Raw genomic sequence first — 18,281 nt, 5'->3', positions numbered from 1 at the left:
CTCCGCCTTATCTCAGTTCACTGGTTACGATGGCAACACCCATCCGTAGCACGCGCTCCAGTAGGTGTATCTCACTGATCATCCCTAAAGCCAACACCTCATTTGGCCGCCTTTCGTTCCAGTTCTCTGCTGCCTGTGACTGGAACGAATTGCAAAAATCGCTGAAGTTGGAGACTTTTATCTCCCTCACCAACTTCAAACATCTGCTATCTGAGCAGCTAACCGATCGCTGCAGCTGTACATAGTCTATTGGTAAATAGCCCACCCATTTTCACCTACCTCATCCCCATACTGTTTTTATTTATTTATTTTTATTTTTCTGCTCTTTTGCACACCAATATCTCTACCTGTACATAACCATCTGATCATTTATCACTCCAGTGTTAATCTGCATAATTGTAATTATTTGCCTACCTTCTCATGCCTTTTGCACACAATGTATATATAGACTCCCCTTTTTTCTACTGTGTTATTGACTTGTTAATTGTTTACTCCATGTGTAACTCTGTGTTGTCTGTTCACACTGCTATGCCTTATCTTGGCCAGGTCGCAGTTGCAAATGAGAACTTGTTCTCAACTAGCCTACCTGGTTAAATAAAGGTGAAATAAAAAATAAAATAAAAAATTCTACATAACAGTACTGAATATAATAGCATAGTATAATGTTACTGTGAGACAAAAATGCCACCACATTTTTGTATCCAAAAACTAGCCAAAACTCAACAGCGCGAGCCACTAGGCAAAATACACAGGTAGGCCATGCTGCAGTTTATTCACACCATCTACTATAAAATTAGCTATATGTAGATCATTCTAAACAACACTGTAGGCTATTTCAAAACAACACTGTATAACTCAAGATCACCAAGAAACTGATTGAGATCAAATGGTTGGTAACTTTGGGTAAAATTGGAAGAATTATCATTTGTGATTTAATGCGGTGTTTATTTTGTCTTATGGTAACATTACGCTATTACATTTGTTTGTTTTTATGAGGAATACTGTGATCATTATGTGAGATCTTGTAGACATTGATTCAGCTTGAGTTAACTTCATTAAATGAGCACCATTCGCCTGAGTAGCCTGTTCTCTGCTTGTAAAGTGGATGATATTCAGTGTAAAGTGGATGATATTCAGTGTAAAGTGGATGATATTCACGTGCAGAAAGTGATCCGCACATGTGCAGAATTTTCGGGAAGCTCCAGATCTTTCAGTCAGCGGACTAAAGAACATGAAAAAGTCAGGTCTGTCGCCAAGGCCTTGTTTAAACACTAAAGAACATGAAAAAGTCAGGTCTGTCGCCACGGCCTTGTTTAAACACTAAAGAACATGAAAAAGTCAGGTCTGTCGCCACGGCCTTGTTTATACACTAAAGAACATGAAAAAGTCAGGTCTGTAGCCACGGCCTTGTTTAAACACTAAAGAACATGAAAAAGTCAGGTCTGTAGCCACGGACTTGTTTAAACACTAAAGAACATGAAAAAGTCAGGTCTGTAGCCACGGCCTTGTTTAAACACGAGCTGGTTAAAAAAGGAGGAGGAGGGCCATGTCTCATCAGTCACTGGCACAGAAATGGTTGAGGAAACGCTGTACTGTATTAGCCAATGTCAGCACTACTGCCTGTGTCTAAGTAGGCTGTGTAGGGTCAGGTTGTATGTTTGGGGATGGGGTGTTGATTCAGGTGTTAAAGAGTGTGAGTGTGCCAGTTTTACTCTGTGGAGAGTAAAGCATTCCCATCGCACCACACCCTACTGCAGCTTGAATGATTTTAGGATTGTTTTTAATAATATCTGTGATTTTGCGTGTACATTGATTGATTCGTCTTATGCTACACAAAGGTAAATAACATACAGTACATTCTTCTAAACTAATCCAATCAGTTAGATTCATTGCACCCGTTACTTAAATGGCTTAAGTGGTTCTCCTTTATCAACATCCCTAATCATGTAATCATTTTGAATGCAGGTTGCAGTTGAATAAAACTGTTGGTCTTCCTAATTCTGTCTGGATTCCAACAGAAATTACACGTCACTTTGCAAGCCAGCATAATGTGACTTGCAGGCCTGATGTGGCCTGCAAACGAGGAGGTTCCTGACACCACTCTGTTAGGTCAAACTTGGCCATCAAAGTAAGGCATTATAATATATGTCATGTATTGTCATGATCAGTTTAATTGTGGTGGTAACATTCACCTACAGCAGATACTGTTGTCCACTTGACTGGAAATGAATGAATTCAACAACCATGTCTCTGTCACTAACAAATACAGTCATCGGTGGTAACTCTACATTTCATTTGAAAAGGCACACTGGTAAATTACACTGGAGGCGTGGCTTAGTGGGGGCGTGGGTATTAACCCATAAGCGTCTAAGCCCTGTCTAAGCTGGGGGAGGGTTCTACTAAGCTACATGGAATTGTTTTAAGAAGGTCATACCAAGGATCATTGAGCTATTTGATTTTGAATTTAAAGACCCCTTGAAGTATCAAAAAATATATGCAAAAAAATTCTTACACAAAAATATATTTTGGGCCATACTGCTATTAGTCCATGCAAACGCATTGAATATAAGAGATGCACAACATGGAACAACAGACGTATTTATTAACCCCTTATTTTTGGTACTGAGCAGTCTCCATATATACAGTGCCTTGCGAAAGTATTCGGCCCCCTTGAACTTTGCGACCTTTTGCCACGTTTTAGGCTTCAAACATAAAGATATAAAACTGTATTTTTTTGTGAAGAATCAACAAGTGGGACACAATCATGAAGTGGAACGACATTTATTGGATATTTCAAACTTTTTTAACAAATCAAAAACTGAAAAATTGGGCGTGCAAAATTATTCAGCCCCTTTACTTTCAGTGCAGCAAACTCTTTCCAGAAGTTCAGTGAGGATCTCTGAATGATCCAATGTTGACCTAAATGACTAATGATGATAAATACAATCCACCTGTGTGTAATCAAGTCTCCGTATAAATGCACCTGCACTGTGATAGTCTCAGAGGTCCGTTAAAAGCGCAGAGAGCATCATGAAGAGCAAGGAACACACCAGGCAGGTCCGAGATACTGTTGTGAAGAAGTTTAAAGCCGGATTTGGATACAAAAAGATTTCCCAAGCTTTAAACATCCCAAGGAGCACTGTGCAAGCGATAATATTGAAATGGAAGGAGTATCAGACCACTGCAAATCTACCAAGACTTTGCGTCCCTCTAAACTTTCAGCTCATACAAGGAGAAGACTGATCAGAGATGCAGCCAAGAGGCCCATGATCACTCTGGATGAACTGCAGAGATCTACAGCTGAGGTGGGAGACTCTGTCCATAGGACAACAATCAGTCGTATATTGCACAAATCTGGCCTTTATGGAAGAGTGGCAAGAAGAAAGCCATTTCTTAAAGATATCCATAAAAAGTGTCGTTTAAAGTTTGCCACAAGCCACCTGGGAGACACACCAAACATGTGGAAGAAGGTGCTCTGGTCAGATGAAACCAAAATTGAACTTTTTGGCAACAATGCAAAACGTTATGTTTGGCGTAAAAGCAACACAGCTGAACACACCATCCCCACTGTCAAACATGGTGGTGGCAGCATCATGGTTTGGGCCTGCTTTTCTTCAGCAGGGACAGGGAAGATGGTTAAAATTGATGGGAAGATGGATGGAGCCAAATACAGGACCATTCTGGAAGAAAACCTGATGGAGTCTGCAAAAGACCTGAGACTGGGACGGAGATTTGTCTTCCAACAAGACAATGATCCAAAACATAAAGCAAAATCTACAATGGAATGGTTCAAAAATAAACATATCCAGGTGTTAGAATGGCCAAGTCAAAGTCCAGACCTGAATCCAATCGAGAATCTGTGGAAAGAACTGAAAACTGCTGTTCACAAATGCTCTCCATCCAACCTCACTGAGCTCGAGCTGTTTTGCAAGGAGGAATGGGAAAAAAATTCAGTCTCTCGATGTGCAAAACTGATAGAGACATACCCCAAGCGACTTACAGCTGTAATCGCAGCAAAAGGTGGCGCTACAAAGTATTAACTTAAGGGGGCTGAATAATTTTGCACGCCCAATTTTTCAGTTTTTGATTTGTTAAAAAAGTTTGAAATATCCAATAAATGTCGTTCCACTTCACGATTGTGTCCCACTTGTTGTTGATTCTTCACAAAAAAATACAGTTTTATATCTTTATGTTTGAAGCCTGAAATGTGGCAAAAGGTCGCAAAGTTCAAGGGGGCCGAATACTTTCTCAAGGCACTGTACTTATTTTCCACCATAACTTGCAAATATAGTCATAAAAAATGAAAATTTTCTGGATTTTGTTTCCTAATTTTGTCTTTCATAGTTGAAGTGTCCCTATGATGAAAATTACAGGCCTCTCTCATCTTTTTAAGTGGGAGAACTTGCACAATTGGTGGCTGACTAAATACTTTTTTGCCCCACTGTATGTACTGTATACATTTTGCAGTTGTATGCTACAACCCATAAGACCTATAGGCCTATGCCCTCATAATGGCCGTTGCGCATTTCAAAAGCACGCGCCGCTCCATATCTCAAAGCCATATCAAATATCTTGGTTGTAAAAAAGTTGCTACTGAGTGAAATATTGAGAGTGGAGGACCAGAACACATTTTTCTCTCAAGCTCATGGGGGGAGAGGTGAGTGGCTCGCTCATTACAGCAGCAGCGAAACCGGCACACGGGCAGTGCATACATGTTCATTACAGGATTCATGAGGATAATGCACTTTACTGTTTGACCAAATCATGGTTTGGTTTTAGCCACCCCAACAAATACGACGGTTTGGTGAGGTGACAATGTAGAATGTGCTCTTTCTACGTTTTTAGGTACCCTTTCCATATTTTACAGTACATGATCTTGGCTGTCTAGAGTCAGAGCAGGTCTCGTTGCTGATGCCGCGTTTGATTTTGAATGTGAGTTTGGGTGACCTCAGCTCGGCCTATCAGAAATCCAGGCCAGCCCATCTCAGCAGAGGGGCACAAACCATGATTTTGGTCAAATCACCACACACCATCACAAACTTTAATATTTGTGGGGGGGGGGGGGGGGGGGGGGGGGGGGGGGGGGGGTTGCCAAAATCATAATTTGGTCAAACAGTGAAGTGATTCCTTTAATGAAAGTGTGTGCCCTGCCCCTGTGCCTGTTGCTGTAATGAGCGAGCCACTCTCCTTTCCACCCAAGCACTCGAGAGGCAAATGTGTTATGATCTTATAACAAATGAAATTGCTTGAATATCTTTGGAAGTATAACAGAAAAATTGCAAAGAAAATCTTAAATGGCCCATGGGGCACCAGTCATGTCACATTTTACTTTGTATTTTATTTTTATGTGTTTGTGTCAATTTCAACCAACCCATTCAACCCCCCAAAAATGGCCAGCCCATCTGGCATTTGCCAGAATTGGCGAATGGCCAATCCGCCCCTGACCCCACACACCCACTGCACATAAAGCAACAACACATGCATGTAGATATGAAATTGATTAGAATAGATACAGTGATTAGACAGACAGACGGACAGAAAGACAGACACGACAGAGCACTGGGAGAGAAGTGGCACCCGTCATGTGGAAGGGATCTCATTAAAAGAGGGCCCCAGGTCACATTTTGATGGACAGCGAGATGTCAGTCATCTGCAGAGTGGATTAGTACAGAGGCTCCCCCCAGGAGAGCACACAGCATACCAAGTGGGTCCAGACACACTCTCATAGGAGCCACTCTTCCTCCCCCATCATCCCTGCCAATCACAGAAAAACATACCGACATATCAACTCTAATATCCTTATTTTGATTGATTGCCTTCTTATTTTATTGTCATGCTCACAGTTGAAAAGGCATTCCACCTGATTATGTACAGATTTAGTAGAAGATGGATACGGGGTAAAAGCTTTAGCCCAATCCCCTGGCTTCGTGTAGTGTCCCGCTGCTTAGCCTCCCTATAGCTTAGCATAGCTCCGTGTTCCTATGTCCTTTCACTTGGTGCTGGTATTTTTATGAGCCCCCACAATCCAAACACTCTGCTGAAAGTCGAACATGCGTGCCGTGTCCAAGTCTTGTAACATAAATTACACTCTCTTATGATCAAACGCCCGTGTTAGCGACTCTCTCTCAGCCCCCTGCTTAGTACCATTGTTACAACTATGGCTACAAAAAAAAAAAAAGATTATAACTATTTTTAATGCAATTTGGCGACGTCGCTGACAAGGTTTGCGTCTCCCCATTCCTCCCCCTCTCTTAGAGGACAAGGACATGTAAGCATGTGTATCACGCCATTCCTAAGAGAGCATGTCTCCAACATTAGATCAGTGGCAGGATGCCCAGGACCCAGGACAGGGACATAGTGGGTGGCAGTAGCAGGTGGGTCAGTCCAGTCAGTGCCTGTATGTCAAGCTGGGCTTTCCTAACCACCTACCTAACCTACACCCAACTCCATGATCAGATCAAGATTCACAAGGTTCTTTGGCATCCTTTTTACACTGCTCAGACGACTTAATCCAGAATCCATTTGAATCATATCTAAATCTCTGGTTATTAGAATTGTCATCTGCAGCAGCTGAGAGTGTGGAGTTATAGGCAGGCGCCTGGCAGGGCACAGCCTGCCTATTTAGAGGGGTGAGAGGAATACTGTACACACTTTTTGAATGCCCTCTCGTAAGCCTACATAAGGATATTCTAAAAAATGACTTTAGGGCTTGGCATGTAATGTTGATTTCATGTCTCATTTTATGGTACGTCATTGGACTCTACGATAAACCTGTTATGGAGCAGGACACTTTGAAACCTTTATGAAACCTTACAATCACTTAGAAACGTTTCAGCCTGTCATGCCGCATGCTTCTGAAATGAGAAAGGGCATGGGTAGGCAACAGTGAGCTATAAAGCTTTGACCGCTACCAGGATGCTAGAATCAACAGAGGGGACTGCCACCCCCGTATCCAGTGTGCTAGATAGCTACTGAAGAGAGCCAACACAGATGTACTGTCTTTTGACTAGCCTTTGGGTCTGGAGACAGCATAGCTCCGTAAGAATCGTAATACTTCGCCTAGTAGACAACTGTATTTTAGTGTCTCGGCTTCTATTGAAGTTGGATCTCTGTGAGGCTTACTTTGTAAAAGCCAAAGTGGGAAGGAGATGAGAAAACTGTGCACGGCACCCTAACTGAGAAAAGGAAAAGAGTGCTGCGGGGTCCTAGCCAATGAAAAATGGTGTGTTCTAAGTGTCTGACTGGGAGGTCAGAGGTACTCGGCAGTGGGTGACGTGTTACCGTTACCTTTCTGAGGGATTGTGACATTTTTTAGGGCTTAGGAATTCGATCTGTCCCAGAGTGTCCTGCTGAGGCTTTCCTCCAGGGGTTCTCAGAACAAGGGTCAATCTGATCTGAAACGCGCCTCTTACCTTCCCCCCAGCCACCCCATCTAGCCTGAGTCATGGGTAGGGACATGGTTAGAAACATATTTGCCTCTGCGATGGAATACTTTACAAATGTGGAACGGATTAAATAAAACAAATTACTTTACCAAAAGTTGCGCAAAAATACAATTCCAATGCTGTTACAAATCACACCCACAAAAAAAATCATGTTTTTGAGTCACGCTGACAGACATGGTCGCCCTGTTCCTAGCTCCTAGCCAACTTTGCTGTATTTTTTATTTCTGACATCATATGCTCAGATTTTTGGTTGATGAATGTTTCTTATTTACTTTATTTTCATTTTTGGGTTTGCGTGTATATATTTTTTTGCAGATTCCTTTTTTTTCCTGAGATGACAATGCACATACACAGGAAGTAACAAAGGAAGTACACTGGAAGTAAAACAGGAACAGGAAGTGAAAAGGAAGAAAACCAAGCACCTGAAAATGGAATGGAACTATTTGATTTTGTGTAAAAAATACAAAATAAATGCTAAAGTTTGTAATGATGTAACATAACAGATCTTAGGTTTATTTTTTTCACATTTCTTATTTTCACATCAGATGTGTGTTCATTGCACTGCTCAAGGGTAGTGATGACACGTTAGGGTGAAATGCATTGGAACAGGTCTAAGTAACAGATGGTAACAGACAGGGTGAATCTCAATCTTCCCTTTGGAACTCCTCCTTCAATGTGTTTTGACTGGAGAAGGAGGAGGCAAGGAGAGCGTATGGAAGGAATCAAGGAAATACAATTGAGATTCATCCGTAGGTATACATTCATGATTATGCAGGAGGCTCTGGAATGATGCTCTGGAATGATGCCATCTATCTTAGGGAGGGAAGGGTGTGCCCGAAATAGCACCCTATTCCCTATATAGTACACAACTTTTGACTAGAGGCTCCACATGGCTCCAGACAGATGCCAAGGTGTATTGTTTTGTATTGTTATTTCGCTACACCTGCATTAACATATGCAAAATATGTACACTACTGGTCAAAAGCTTTAGAACACCTACTCATTCAAGGGTTTTAATTTATTTTTTACTCTTTTCTACATTGTAGAATAATAGTGAAGACATCAAAACTATGAAATAACACATATGGAATCACGTAGTAACCCAAAAAAGTGTTAAACAAATCAAAATATATTTGACATTTGATATTCTTCAAATAGCCACCCTTTGCCTTGATGACACAACCAGCTTCACCTGGAATGCTTTTCCAACAGTCTTGATGGGAGTTCCCACATATGCTGAGCACTTGTTGGCTGCTTTCCTTTCACTCTGCGGTCCGACTCATCCCAAACCATCTCAATTTGGTTGAGGTTGGGGGATTGTAGAGTTCAGGTCATCTGATGCAGCACTCCATCACTCTCCTTCTTGGTCAAATAGCCCTTACACAGCCTGGAGGTGTGTTGGGCCATTGTCCTGTTGAAAAACAAATGATAGTGGGATTAAGCACAAACCAGATGGGATGGTGTATCGCTGCAGAATGCTGTGGTAGCCATGCTGGTTAAGTCGACAGGTAGCCTAGTGGTTAGAGCGTTGGACGAATAACCAAAAGGTTGCAAGATTGAATCCTAGAGCTGACAAGGTAAAAATCTGTCATTCTGCCTTTGAACAAGGCACTTAACCCACTGTTCCTAGGCCGTCATTGAAAATAAGAATTTGTTCTTAACTGACTTGCCCAGTTAAATTTAAAAAAAAGTGTGTCTTGAATTCTAAATAAATCACAGACAGTGTCACCAGCAAAGCACCTCCACACCATAACACCTCCTACTCCATGCTTTACGGTGGGAAATGCAGAGATCATCCGTTCACCCACACCACGTCTCACAAAGACACAGTGGTTGGAACCAAATATCTCCAACTTGGACTCCAGACCAAAGGACAAATTTCCACCAGTCTAATGTCCACTGATCGTGCTTCTTGGCCCAAGCAAGTTTCTTCTTATTTTTGGTGTCCTTTAGTAGTGATTTATTTTCAGCAATTCAACCATGAAGGCCTGATAAAGGTCAAATAAAATAAAAATAAAATTCACACAGTCTCATCTGAACTGTTGAGATGTGTCTGTTAAATTGATTTGGGCTGCAATTTCTGAGGCTGGTAACTCAAATGAACTTATCATCTGCAGCAGAGGTAACTCTGGGGTTTCCATTCCTGTGGCGGTCCTCATGAGAGCCAGTTTTATCACTGCACTTGATGGTTTTTGCTACTGCACTTGAGGAAATGTTCCCTATTTTCTTGAAATTTTCCGTATTGATTGACCTTCATGTAACGATGGACTGTCGTTTCTCGTTGCTTATTTGAGATTTTTTCATTCCACCTCATGAAGCTGGTTGAGAGAACGCCAAGATTTTGCAAAGGTGTCATCAAGGCAAAATGTGGCTATTTGAAGAATCTCAAATATATTTTGATTTGTTTAACACTTTTTGGTTACTGCATGATTTGACATATGTCATTTCAAAGAGTGATGTCTTCCCTATTATTCTACAACGTGGAAAATAGCAAATATAAGGAAAAACCCTGGAATGTGTCGGTGTTCTAAAACTTTGACCAGTAGTGTATATGCGACCATTAACATTTTATTACATTTTTGATTTGACCCATGAATTTAGCTGTGAAACCAAGCATTTAGTTGAGAATAATTACATCCAGGGGCCTTTCATTAACATGTTCCGGGTCAGCTCTTCCAGGATAGTGTGAGTAAACACCCCCAGGGTTTGAGATTGGCCTGTGAAAGAGGGGTGGGGGAGACTGCAGCTTCCTGCACAAAAAGAGAGGATAAAAGAGGAGTTTACTAATTGATGAGGGAAGATACAAAGCACAAGTAATCACACCAACTTTACTAATCCCTTCCTTAAAACAGTAGGGGCACAGTAGGGGTCCCCTCTGGATTGGATGGTATGATCAGGACTCAGCAGATGCCATTACCCTAACAATGACATCCGGTGGCCTTTGATGGTCAGGAAACTGCACTTAACATAGTCTTCAAGATTGAAAGAAGAGAGGGAGGGAGAGAGGAGAAAGAGGGAGGGAGGGATAGAGGGAGTAGAAACCTAGTAATCTCATAAAGTGCAAAGGAGTCGGGGGCCACCCAATATTCCATGATATCAACCAGTATCACAAAGAGAATGTAGTCTGCTACCTACACAGTCACTGAAGCCCTGTCTCTTCGGCACATCACAGAGCAACTGCGTCTTGTCTCTTTATTATAGAATCTCCAAGAGAGTTGGCAGCCTCCCTGGTTCTCCTGTGGGATTTCATCATATGAGGTGTCAGTGACATGGGGAGAAGGAATATTGTTTGGAATGATTACAGGCGGATGGGAAGAGCTTAAACACCTCTAAGCAATGAAAGGACTTCCATGGAGCTCTGCTCATCATCATAACAGACATTTGGTGCAGGAGGAAAAAGTCTGTGTACATAGCTAATGAGAGTTTGTTTAATCCACATCTTACAAATGTGCCTGGTGCATTGGGGAGTACAAGACGAGACTCAAAATCTGTACCTTGGCTTGAAGCAATCAAGTCGGAGCTCAAAATGCTGAAATCTGATTAGGTGTCTGACGAGGGCCCGTATAAGATTAAGTCAGGGATTTAAAAAATACCGTATGATATTTGACTGTGTTTCTTGAGTGTAAACATATCAGAATTGGTGTGAATAAATAATGAATTGGATTTAGCACTTTTCCAGATGATGTGGATTTTAGTTGTAAATGTGTACACTACTCTACTGTAAATTATCCCTTAAAGGTCAAATGCAACCGTTTTAATCTCAATATCAAATCATTTCTGGTAACAATTAAGTAAGGGTCAAAGAGAAACAAGCGAAGATACATTTCTCAAGAAAGGTTTGGAACTCTATTTCTTATTGGTCTAGTAGGCCTTTCCTGCAGTCATTGACCAAAAGCGCCCTCTTTGGCATCATGGGTGGAATGGTATTCATATTCTTCATCATTTCATCATTAATAAAGATTATTTCAATAAACCCAAATGAAAATCTGGTGTTTCTATGTCAAACATTTTGTTATAGTTCAGTCGTTTGTGATGTATATAAAGTGTAATATTGGGACACGAACTCAAAATTGAATACATTTCAACTCTATATCTGACATGGTACAGATGTCTTGCTTTTTTAAGCCTATAACCATGTGTGTGAGCTGTATACTTTTGTTTCAAAGTAGATTTGTTTAAGACTACCAAGAATCACTCTGTGTGACCCTGATTTAGCCCACTGCAGTAAAAGGTTAACTAATTCAGTGCATGGTGATGTCACCAGGCAGGCCAAAACACCAGGCAGGCCAAAACACCAGGCAGGCCAAAACACCAGACAGGCCAAAACACCAGACAGGCCAAAACACCAGGCAGGCCAAAACACCAGGCAGGCCAAAATTCCAGCCTGTCTTTTCAAACAGCTCTTACACTAAAAGGGCATTATGATCATATTCACACTTTCACAGTATTATTCCAACCGCATAGTGTGGAAATATAAACAACAATTACATTTTGACTGCATTGGGCCTTTAAATATACTGATACTGAATGTTCTAATTAATTCACTGTGAATCTTGGTGGTTTACCAGTTAACTACCTGAATCGGAATCTTTCTTTCATTACACTGTTATAGAGGGCTTACATGCGGTTGCACCATCAACATCAATAGGGAGTGACTGATTAGGTAATCAAGCTGTCATTTTTCACAGGTTGTCACCCCATTCATGTTTCCCTCATTTGGCTGTCACTTAGGGTAATCCCACTCTCTGATGCTCTTTTAATCATCTGTGATTCCTGCTAATGCAAATCGACTGCTGGTGCCATGAAGGAAATCAGCCACATCTTTAACTGTCGCTTCTCATTAGTAGAGTAGTCAGGTAAAAGAGTCTGCCCGTCATAGTAGTAGTGCAACATACTTCACAAGCCTGGAAGTGCTAATCCTGACCCTAGAGGGTTTTGACATCCAGGCTTTCCCACTGCCTTCAAACGTTTCATTTATTTAACTAAGCAAGTCAGTTAAGAACAAATGATTATTTACAATGACAGCCTACCCCGGCCAAACCCTAACCCGGACAGTGCTGGGCCAACTGTGCGCCGCCCTATGGGACTCCCAATCACTGCCGGTTGTGATACAGCCTGGAATTGAACCAGGGTCTGTAGTGACGCCTCTAACACTGAGATGCAGTGCCTTAGAATGCTGCGCCACACGCATCAAATCAATTGTATTTCTCACATACACATGTTTAGCAGATGATATTGCGTGGGTAGCGAAATGCTTGTGTTTCTAGCTCCAACAGTGCAGTAATATCTAACAATTCACAACAATACACACAACCTAAAAGTAAAAGAATGGAATGAAGGAATATGTAAACATTAGGATGAGCAACGTCGGAGTGGTATAGACTAAATACAGTAGAATAGAATACAATACATACATATGAGATGAGTAAAGCAAAAATATGTAAACATTATTAAAGTGACTAGTGTTCCATTATTAACGTGGCCAGTGATTTCAAATCTATGTATATGGGGCAGCAGCCCCTAAGGTGCAGGGTCATGTAACCGGGGGCAATTCTCCTAGTGATGGCAGGAAGCCGCCTAGAGATGGCAGGAAACCGCCTAGTGATGGCTTGTAATTATTACATGGGGGAGGATTTGTTTTGTTCACTGGAGGAATAGCCCTGAATTATGCCCAGAAAAGCCGGTTGTACTGTAAATGGGCTCATTTCCTTCTACGCTTTAAATGTATCAAGAAAATTAGCTTCAAAGTATCTTAGTTGTAGGTTGTAGGCCAACTTGGTCTTCTCCCTCTCCACAGCTCATCTGTTGTCCTCCACTCCCCCTCTTTTCCTCCCTTCTTCTCATCCTCTCCCATGCAGGTAGGGGAGGGCTCTGTCTCCCCGAGCAGTGACGTCCCCACAGTGCTCTATGAACGTTGCTCGGGTCTGTCATCTAGTGAGGAGCGACGACACATCTGTAATATTAATGGAGCATTGGGAGTTTCCAACCTAACACTCGGTTCACCCTCAGTTCACAATAGAGAGAGAGGGACACCTGCCTGCTAAGAGCATCATGTCTGCCTGACAGCCCCCACCACGGAGAAGGCTGCTGACACACGAATGATTCCAGGGCTCACCCTCCTTCTCCCCCTCCCCTGGGCTCATGTCCCCATCCTCCCCCAAGAACCCCCACCCCCACCCCCTCCAACCCCCCAATGAGGCAGTGACAGCAGAGAGCAGGCCATGCTGGGTTCAGCCCCCGTGTGTTTTGTCAGAGCATCTGCGCCCATGTGGAGTGATATGTGTTCACCTGTGAAAGTCACTGAATCTACATACACACCCTGCCTCCCTCCCTACTGCCTGTGGTGTCCCAAAAGAGCCATGTCACCATGACTACATTAGCTATATAACACACTTGAGGGATGCCTTGTATAACAAGCCAACGGGAGTTGTATCTGGATGACACCTTAAGAGTACAACATAAGATTCATTCACGGATCTGTTGTGTCATGATCGACAAAATACTCTTGGGAATAGGACAGAAATGGATGTGGCAAACTGTTGCTAAACCTAGACCAGGGATCATCAACTGGATTAAGCCGTGGGCTGATTTTTTTCTTAAGCGGATGGTCAAAGGGCCAGAACCTAATTACAAATCATTTGTAGGCTACAAATTGACCACAAGAAGCTCAAACAGATATCATATTTGACTAAAACATTTCAAACCTGGCTTACTTTGTGTACTAGCACATACTGTACATCTCTCTACTATGCGTGGGAACATTTTGGAACAGATTCCCCAAATGAAAATCACTTTTATGTCCAACATGAAAAAGATATTGGGGAACCCGGATCTAGACTACTTTCCATTGCCCCTTATTGAACTCTGACCCCATATGACCTCAATCAACCCAGTGTACCTTTTCACCACCACCACACAGCCGTGACATCAACTCTGTTCCACAAGTTTACCCCCACCAGACCACCCTCTTCTCTTTGTTTTTCCTAACACTGACACAAGCTGTCTGGTTTCTAGGTTACAGGCAGATGTGTGAGATCTTAAAACCACTGAAGCCCATGTGTGTACATATGCATGTCAAAGATGGTATGTATACAGTAGCTCACAAAGCATAGTGTTACCAAGAATGACTAAGTCGCATAAGTCAGTCATCAACAATGCATTCATCAAATAATGTAGGCCAGGCTTATTATTTTTTGTTATCATTAAGAAGCCACAATGAGACATCTCTCGGTCATTCAGGGAGGCCCAGGTTTCTTTATTTGTCATTGTTACCCACCTTTTTCTCCCCAATTTCATGACTACGATCTTGTCTCCTTGCTGCAACTCCCCAACGGACTCGGGAGAGGTGAAGATCGAGTCATACGTCCTCTGAAACAAGACCCGCCAAACCAGCCAGCCGCACCAATGTGTCGGGGGAAACACTGTTCAACTGAAAATGAGGTCAGCCTGCAGGCGCCTGGCCCGCCACAAGGAGTCGCTAGAGTGCGATGAGCCAAGTAAAGCCCTCAAGGCCAAACCCTCCCTTAACCCGGACGATGCTGGGGAAATTGTGCGGCGTCCTATGGGACTCCCGGTCACGATGTTTCCCGGTCGTGACGTTTCAACACTGCGATGCAGTGACTTAGACCGCTGCGCCACTCGGGAGGCACCCTAGGCCCAGGTTTCTTACCCAGAGCTGAGCCCAATGATGTCGTCTCCATGGGCCACCACCGGTTTTCTGACTGACACACAAATCTCAGCTTTTTTTCAAAATACATTCAAGCAAAACTATTATATTTATAATAGTGATTCAGGAGTAACATTAAAGCAGAATAATATGCCCCACCAACATTAGGCAACTATGCAGAAAACCCTACAATTGCTGAAATAAGTCAATTCAATTAATGATGAGAAAATAGAATAACTGATAACTAAAATAGCTGTACAGATGGTACTCTTTTGCTAAGCGCAGAGGTGTATTATAGGTTTTGTGTATGCAAATGCTATAGTCTTTGTTGTGCAGTAGAAAGGTCAGTGTATCTTAAATCGAGAGGTTCTGAATTCAAATCCCAGGTGAGGTTGAATTATAATCATTTTTTGGTGGGTAGATCAGCTTCAATATTGCAGGTAGATTGTAGCTTCCATCAATGTAATACATATACAGTGCATTCGGAAAGTATTCAGTCCCCTTGACTTTTTCCGCATTTGTTTACGTTACAGCTTTATTCTAAAATTGATTCAATAGTTATTTTTTCCCCCTCATCAATCCTAACACATTATGACAAAGCAAAAACATTTTTTTAGACATTTCTTTATAAAATAAAAATGTACTTAAGTATTCAAACTCTTTACTCAGTCTTTTGTTGAAGCACCTTTGGCAGTTATTTTCTATTTAGGTATCTTTACTTTAACTTGAGTAAAAGTAAAGATACCAACTCGTCAAACAAAAGATACCAGCTCATCAAACATCTCATTCCAAAATCATGGGCATTAATATGTAGTTGGTCCCGCCTTTGCTGTTATAACATCCTCCTCTCATCTGGGAAGGCTTTCCACTAGATGTTCGAACACTGCTGTGGGGACTTGCTTCCATTCAGCTACAAGAGCATGACTGAGGTCGATCACAGATGATGGGTGATTAGGCCTTGCTCGCAGTCGGCGTCCCAATTCATCCCAAAGGTGTTCAATGGGGTTAAGGTCAGAGCTCTGTGCAGTTCAGTCAAGTTCTTCCACACCGATCTTGACAAACCATTTCTGTATGGACCTTTCCTTGTGCACGCGGCATTGCCATGCTGAAACATGAAAGGGCCTTCCCCAAACTGTTGCCACAAAGTTAGAAGCACAGAATAATCTAGAATGTCATTGTATGCTGTACCTTTAAGATTTCCCTTCACTGGAACTAAGGGGCCTAGCCAGAACCATGAAAAACAGCCCCAGACCATTATTCATCCTTCACCAAACTTTACAGTTGGCACTATGCATTCTGGCAGGTAGCGTTCTCCTGGCAAATGCTAGGATGGTGAAGCGTGATTCATCACCCCAGAGTTCTTGTTCTGACATTGCTTCCAGAGGCAATTTGGAACTCGCTAATGATTGTTGCAACCGAGGACAGACAATTTTTATGAGCTGTGCTTTTCAGCACTCCCGTCCTGTGAGCTTGTGTGGCCTATCACTTCGCGGCTGAGCCGTTGTTGCTCCAAAAGGTTCCACTTCATAATGTCAGAACTTACAGTTGACCTGGGCATCTCTATCAGGTCAGAAAATTTGACAAACTGACTTGTTGGAATGGTGGCATCCTATGACGGTGAGCTCTTCAGTATGGCCATCCTACTGCCAATGTTTGTCTATGGAGATTCAATGGCTGTGTGCTCGATTTTATACACCTGTCAGCAACGGTGTGTGGCTGAAATAGCCAAATCCACTCATTTGAAGTCGTGTCCAAATACTTTGCATATATTGTGTGGGTCTAGGTTTACTTGTTCGGCAGATGCAAAACCCTGATGAAGACAGCTTTTCTGTCAAAACGTTGGATATTAAATTATTGCATCTGAGCTCCTAGAGTGTACGGCTCTCCTTTAATTTTTCAAGATACACCATGCACTCCTTAGGCTATAAGCTATCAATTTCTGTGAAGGGCTTGATGCGTTATGGTTAAAAACATGGCTTGAATTTATGGGGTATGTAAAGATATACATTGCATTTGGAAAGTATTCAGACCCCTTGACTTTTTCCACATTTTGTTACGTTACAGCCTGTAACGTCATTCCTCCTCCTCTTCTGAGGAGGAGTAGCGAGAAGGATCGGAGGACCAATGCGCAGCGTGGTAAGTGTCCATAACGTTTATTTTAAGACATAAACTGAACACTATGAAATACAAAACAATAAATGTGAACATGAACGAAACAGTACCGTTGTGGCAACAAACACTCACACGGAAACAAACACCCACCACTCAAAAGTGAAACCCTGGCTACCTAAGTATGATTCTCAATCAGAGACAACTAACGACACCTGCCTCTGATTGAGAACCATAATTGGCCGAACACAAAAACCCACATAGAAAAACAAAGATAGACTGCCCACCCCAACTCACACCCTGACCATACTAAAACAAATAATAAAATAACAAAACTATGGTCAGAACGTGACACAGCCTTATTCTGAAATGGATTAAACAGTTATTTTTCCCCATAAATCTACACACAAAGAAAAACTATTTTTTTGAAATGTTTGTACATTTATTACAAAGAAAAAACTATAAAATGAACATACTGTAATTATTCAGTCCCTTTACTCAGCACTTTGTTGAAGAACCTTTGGCAGTGATTACAGCCTAAAGTCTTCTCGGGTATGTTGCTACAAGCTTGGCACAACTGTATTTGTCTAGTTTCTCCTATTCTTCTCTGCAGATCCTCTCAAGCTCTGTCAGCTTGGATGGGGAGCGTCGATGCACAGCTATTTTCAGGTCCCTCCAGAGATGTTCGATATGGTTCAAGTCCAGGCTCTGGCTGGGCTACTCAAGGACATTCAGAGACTAGTCCTGAAGCCACTCCTGCGTTGTCTTGGCTGTGTGCTTAGGGTCGCTGTCCTGTTGGAAGGAGAACTATCACCCCATTCTGAGGTCCTGAGCGCTCTGGAGCAGATTTTGATCAAGAATCTCTCTGTACTTTGCTCCATTCATTTGTCCCTCGATTCTGACTAGTCTCCCAGTTCCTGCCGCTGAAAAACTTCACCACCATGCTTCACCGTAGGGATTGTGCCAGGTTTCCTCCAGACGTGACGCTTGGCATTCAGGCCAAAGTGTTCAATCTTGGTTTCATCAGACCAGAGAATCTTGTTTCTCATGGTCTAGGTTCT

This window comes from Oncorhynchus mykiss, chromosome 7 (genome assembly GCF_013265735.2).
Source record: "Oncorhynchus mykiss isolate Arlee chromosome 7, USDA_OmykA_1.1, whole genome shotgun sequence".
NCBI lineage: Eukaryota > Metazoa > Chordata > Actinopteri > Salmoniformes > Salmonidae > Oncorhynchus > Oncorhynchus mykiss.
This window is presented reverse-complemented; position numbering follows the sequence as displayed.